The sequence below is a fragment of the Copidosoma floridanum genome, unplaced genomic scaffold (genome assembly GCF_036245765.1).
Source record: "Copidosoma floridanum isolate Cflo_tuat_1 unplaced genomic scaffold, Cflo_Japanese_pri ptg000001l, whole genome shotgun sequence".
Lineage (NCBI taxonomy): Eukaryota > Metazoa > Arthropoda > Insecta > Hymenoptera > Encyrtidae > Copidosoma > Copidosoma floridanum.
In genome coordinates, this window is record NW_028321878.1 from 19641805 (window position 1) to 19648541 (window position 6737).

General features: G+C 30.7%; 1 non-coding gene across 1 annotated transcript; it reads right to left on the reverse strand.

Annotated features, from left to right (window-relative positions):
- Positions 1–5984: 5984 nt before the first annotated feature.
- Positions 5985–6146, reverse strand: LOC111643070 (U1 spliceosomal RNA). The gene has a single exon (XR_002759644.2). It is a non-coding gene; the product is annotated as a U1 spliceosomal RNA (small nuclear RNA).
- Between the last annotated feature and the right edge of the window lie 591 nt (positions 6147–6737).

The window sequence follows — 6737 nt, forward strand, 5'->3', positions numbered from 1 at the left end:
AATCTCATTGCTTACATTGTTACAGACGCGATTTGATTGTTCGACGCTACTGTTAAGGAGTACCTTCATCTGAATTGGTCTAACGGCGCGCAGCCTACTATCAAAACAAAGTAAAATATCTTTTCAATCAAGGTGTGTATAAGGTTAAATTAATAATTGGGAATTAATGTTGCAGTGATCATTGATTATTGATTGTATTTTTAAATGTAATAATCCATAAGCTGAGCGTCCATTTATTGATTGATGTGACAAGCATCAAAAGACTATTTTCTTTTCATAAAAAATGTTAACTTTAATTGGTACTAGTAATAAATAAGGTAAAATAATAATTTGTTTGATTAATTATATTTAACTCTGCAGATCTTAAGTAGATGTATGTATCCATAAAACAATTATTCGTAGGCCTAAAACTACAATCCTTTACACAGAAAAAAATTTAAGATTTTCTGAGAGACCTTACAGATTTTTTTTGTTTATCACTTATTATTGAGCACTTTTTGATGAAAATTTTTTAAATAAATGCTACTTTATTTTAATTAAATAACTAAGGCAAAATTGATACCATAGTGTTATTTACACTTTTTACTTTTAGTAGGAGCCTACTCTCCCAGCTTACAAAATCAGACTTTACGTGGCGCTGATAACTGAGTTCTGATACAGTCAGTTGAGGGACAGTGCGGCAGATAAGGTAACGCAGTGCTGATTGGTTCCACCATTTTTAGCATCTCCTACCATTTTCTAATGTATATAGATGTACAGTTCTGTACTTGAGTTTTTGTAGGGCCTCTTATGGAAGCGTCTATGAGCCACCACTTGCATGTATACGTATGCACGCCTGTTCGAGGAGAAAAGAGGAACAAAATACTTCACGCTAAATTTGTTAGTATTTATTGTAAACATTGTTGTTAACTGATTCGTAAGTACAATTTTTTTATCACTCATGATTAATTTTAATATAAAACTATAAAAAAAAACCATCGATAAGTTTCTTTGACGAAATAAAAAGACAGCTCATACATTGTTTTTTTTTTTTCTTTGTCGCTAAAATATAGGTTATGTTGCCACTTGTTCTCTTAGTGCCAGAGATAATTGCTCTTTTTAAGTGGTTCTTATAAAATTGTTTATTTGATTTCAAAAGGTAATAGACTCATTGGTATCAGTACTATACAATGTAATTACATTAATTCTAGCTTTTTTCATAAGTTTTATTTTTACCAGGAATTCGTCTGAACATGTCTAGTAGAACAATAAAAATTACGTAAAAGGATAAGATTGTTAGCTTAAAGTTAACAGAGAGTAAAATAATTCAAAACCCTTGAGGATCACTTTCCAAAGAAAAATTGTTTTACTCAGAAAATGTCAAGCAGTTTATCCAACAAACTGATGAATCATACATTTATCTTAATGAGAAAGTGAATGACTATGAAGCCGCTGTGTCCAGTATGTAATGAGATGTATTGTTGTTAAATAATCGTAATAAGTTTCTAAAATTTTACTCAATAAAATAATTAGTGCTGTAGAATGTGAACTTGAAGTTAAAAAGCCTTAATTGTTTTACTTAATGCTGGCAAGAATAAACGCAAAATATGGCAAGAATGAAGAAAAGAAAAATAACAATTAAGTAAAAAAAAAGGTGTATTGAAGCACACCAAAATGAAAAATTCCACTTCTGCATCTAATATAAAATACCAAAAAATAATGATTGAAGTCTAGTGAATACATAAATGTAGTCTCTCATCAAAATATTTTACGATGTCAGAGCCGATCGGCAAAACAAGAAAGTTGGAACTTAATGGAGCAGAGTTGTATTTAGTTGAGCATTTAAAATTACTTTTTGTTTTTTTATTTAAAAATGAAGACAGTCATGAGTACTGTCGTGATGCTAAGATTTGAATTGTAACAAAGAAAGGAGTCTTTTTTATAGTTTTCATATATAATACTAAAAGAATTTGTAACTTTTGAAAGTATGTATCTTGAAACAAGCTTAGAAATTCTAGTAATAAACTTATTATGTATTTGTATACATCAGAGATTCGACAGACTGAAATTAAATCAGCTGACACACTACTGTCAACTGCTGTAAGGCAGTATTTAGAGGAAAGTGCAAATCCACCATTTACAGTGCCTAAACATCGACATTTTAGTAACAGTCAAACTTCAAGCTAAAAAAGGGAATAAGGTCGTAGAGATCCTGTCAGTGAAATGCCCAGTAAAAGTAACGTAATAGGATAAAAATTAGAACTGTACGAAAAATAAGGCTCCCCCAGATTAAAGTTTAGTAATGAAAATGAGAGAATTATCAGCAAAACACAACTAAGTCATCACAGTAAAAGTCAAAGCATCAGTTTTACTGCAGGAAAAAAAACATAAATAAAGTACAAAATGATGACTGTTTGGCTTCAGGTGTCACACTTCGATTTAAAGAGATTACTAATAGAAAAAGAAAGTCGATTTAGATCACCAAAACTGCCGTAAGCCTTGACGTACAAAATTTATAATCAGGTTATCTGATATATAAATGAATTTGCATAACTGGGACTAACTATTCCCATACTTAAAGAAAGCAAGATAAAAGTAACTGGGCCTGTTCTAGGAAAGGCGCACAAGGCGTTGTATATGTATAAAGGTAGTTTTTATGGATCAGATGTAGCTATGAAAGTTATGCAAAAACGCTACAAAGATCGTCTGTCATTAGAAGATATTAAATTCTTCAACAGAATTAGACATCTGTACACATCATAAACGTAATAGCCACTGATAGTAATCTCACACAGTTTTTCATGTTATTGAATTATTATTCATAGAATAATTTGTATAAGAATATTTTTGTTTCTAATATTATTCCAAAGCTTACCTGATGATTCAAAACAATAAGCTTATCATAGTAAAACAAAAAAGCACTGCCGTTGGGTACCTTTATTTGCAAGGTAATCTAATTATACATCGTGACATAAAACCGTCAAAATTACTTGTAAATAAAAATTATGATGTAAAATTATAGGATTTTGGTATCAGCAAAAGATACATTAAGAATACTAATCTGGTAACAGTATATGAGGACAATGCATGTGGTACATACATATTTATGCCACCTGAGTTATTGCTGCAATGCCAACTAACCACAAATGATTGTGATTTTTGCTCACTTGGTTGTTTCTTTGTGGAACTATTTAGCTACTCTCGTGTTTGGGATGTCAGTTGCTTCAATAGCGTATTGTTTTGTGTTGAATTCTATTTAAAGCAGAAAAACATTTCGAATGTGTCTCGTGTACTTTTTTTTTTGCAAAGTATTGTCAAACAGACTTTTTCTTATACTTTTACTGCAAGACCATCGATATCAAAAATACTCAAAGCAATTAAAAATACTTTATCAATGAATCTAGAAAGAAATCTATTTAAATATCCTTATTTTATTTGTGACTTTAATAAGTTTTGAAAATAGAAACCAAATCTTTATAGTACGGTACTATATTTGAAATTTTGAGCATGAAGTTACTTTTTAAATGTTATGCTAAGATAACTAGTTTTTTTGAAAGTCAACATTTAAAGTCAAATTTTGAATAAGGTTTTCCAGATTTGATGTAGATGTACCCTACATCTATTTGAAAAAATAAACTATAGTACAAGCTAGTAAAAAGGAGCTAACTGATATATCTGTGGGACTTATTTAAAAAATTCTTTACGAAGGTTGTTCCACCAGAAAATGTTTATTTGTCACTTAACTTATTGATGTAAAAAAAAAGTGTATACTTGTTACAATGTAACGATATTTTATACTAATAAACATTAATTTTTAATTATAAACATCTCGTTATTTTTGCACAAACAATTAAATATGTATACGTAAAATAAGATTTTAATTATTTTATAAGTTACAAGCATTTTTCCAATGTGAACCATTACAACAAGATTTTGTTTTCAAAAAATAAAAACGTGCCAAATCAAAAGAAGTCTTTTCTGCTTCATCAAAAGGCTTGCAATGTTTGTTTTCTGTAATAAAAAAGGGTAAACGTCACAATTAATTGTTACATTTTAAGAAATTATTACATCATGTTATGAGTTCTCTCCTATTACTTACAATTTTTATGTTCAAATTAAATGCTTCTTCTGGAAAGGAAATTTGGGGATGACAAGAAATAAATTATTCCACTAGCTGTTTAATATCTTTACGGAAAAGGATTGGTTTTGTCGTAAACTATATCTTAATTAGTTGTATGTGGTATAAATTAACTGATTTCTTACAGTCCTGATTATTAAAATGTACAAGATGATGGTACGATTTGTTTGATTAACCATTTACGATTCGACGAATGCTCTGCGTCTAAATCGTATGTTCATTCCAAGCTGTTTTGTTAGGCATCAATTTTTTTTTTATTATTCTACCAAAACAAAAGCGCAAGTACTAGATATTAATAATATTATCAACTTGCAGTAGACCCTGAGACTACATTCTTCGAAATGAGTTTATGTGAAAATTTCTCATACGTTTTCTTTAACGACATCAATAGGCCTCAATCCTTTGGTTACTAGTTCTCTTTTCTTTTAAAAAACTGTAGACACCAGCGTTTTCATCGTTGTGTCCATACTATGAAGCTATCTGAGCGTTTTTCATAATTATAACTCCTATTCTGTGATCAGTTCTACTAATAGAACATAAGTAATTTAATTTTTCAATGAGATCACAGTAGTAATCGCCTATTACTTTGGAATCATTTGTTGTAGTACCAACTTTCAGAAGTAACACCTACTTCAAAAAACTATTGATGATTCCATAAATTACAAACCCGTATCTCTTGAGCGTTACCGTCAGCATGCCATAAGTAGTAAGGTCCAGGAGCACTATACTCTTCTTTTCAGTTTGTACTTCAGTCTTGATTCAACACTAGTTAGATCAAGTTCTGTTAACAACTTCAGTACTATTTCTTTGGCTAAGTGTAATACCGTTATAGTTTTTTATTCGCTGTGTCATGCTTTGGTAACTCAAGTTAAAATCACTTCCTTCAAATTCCATAATACTGGCCATAACAATTTCATTAAGGCAACTTTTTTAGATATTCTTGCATTTTGTAACTGTATTCTTTATAAAAATACTTTGAAACTTTTTTCTTATGCCCACAACTTAGAGCCATCTGTCTTGCAACATTATGTATGAAAAAAGTATGAATTAACGAAAAAGCCATGCATTGAGATTATGAGCCATTCTTACTTTTGAGTTCCACAAATTAAATGAGTATTGTGTATATAATAAAATTCTTGACAGAACCTTCTGGGTATAAATAATACTATTAACCTTGCAGACTCTTCGAAAGTTCGCAAGCTTATCCTTCTGAATTCCTGGTAAAAAAAAAACTCATGTAAAAAGCTAGAATGAATGAAGTATGAATACATATGAATAATTGTATAGTACTGATACCAATAAGTCATTTAACTTTTGAGATTGAATTAATAATTTGTTGAAACCATTTAGAAAGAGCAGTTATCTTTGGCACTAAGAGAACAAGTGACAACGTAACCTATATTTTGGCCACAAAAAAATAAACTATACGAGCTATCTTTATTTTGATGGAGAAACTTGTCATTAGTTTTTTTTAACAGAATGGTATTATAATTAATGAAGAGTAATAAAAAAAATGTTCTTAGAAATTACTTAACAATAATGTTTATGATGAATGGCAACAAGCATAGCGCAAAGTTTTCTAAGCCTTTTTGTCCTCGAACAGGAATGCCTGCATGTACGCCCGAGTGGTGGTGCTTAGGTGCTTCTGTAGCTTCTTCTTAAATTGCGCTGCCCCTGTGGACTTGCGCAATGCAGGGATAGCTTGGTTATAGAATCTCTTGTAGAGTGATGTGATGTGAAACGTTATTTAGAATTTCAAATTGACCGCCACTGATATGTGCTGTGAATGGAGACTATCTGTCTCACTGTCTGTTAACCTACTATAAGTTCCAATCCCAATAAAAAATAATATGTTTGAATTATTTTATCGGGATTGCGCGAACGCAGTCCCAGCTACCAAAAATAGTGCGCCCGATGTATCCACAATAGGAATAGTCGCAAGGGTCAGCCCAATCATAGTGCAAGGACGGAGCCTCACCCTGGGGGAACCATCTTCGTGATCGTGGTATCCCCAACGCCAGGTAAATATACCGATTACTTTAATTTTACTTCTTCTTATTTTCACTACTTGAACACTTCACTTGTGAAACGTTTAATTTTCGACTAAAAAATCCTAGCGGATTCCGGTGGAACCCATCGGACGCCGTTTTGGCTAGGCGCTCTCATTCAAATTGGTGCAACTAGTGTTAAGTGCATCACTAGTAAATGAAGAGTAAAGATTGAATTTGTGAAAAAGGTTATGCGTTTATTAATTATGTTTAAGTGGAAGAAAGCAAAATAACATGATCTGAACATGTATTCAAATTTTAAATATATCTGGTAACCGTTTTGGAAAAACGAGTAGGTTGATGATGCACAAAAAATTTCCAGATACAAAATTTTGTATATTGACCAATGAAAGTTATTGAAATTTAGTGTTATTAACAAAATAATTAAGTTAATTAAGTTTGCTTGTAAGAACTGTTTTTAACAAGAGCTAAATATAATACTTCTTATCACAATAGATAACTGTAACAGCTAAAAAAGTGAGATCTTTTTTCTAAATTTGTTAGTAACAATTAATTTAAAATAATTTTGATAAAAACGATATTTTTCTTCTAAGACACTGATAAAAGTTAAT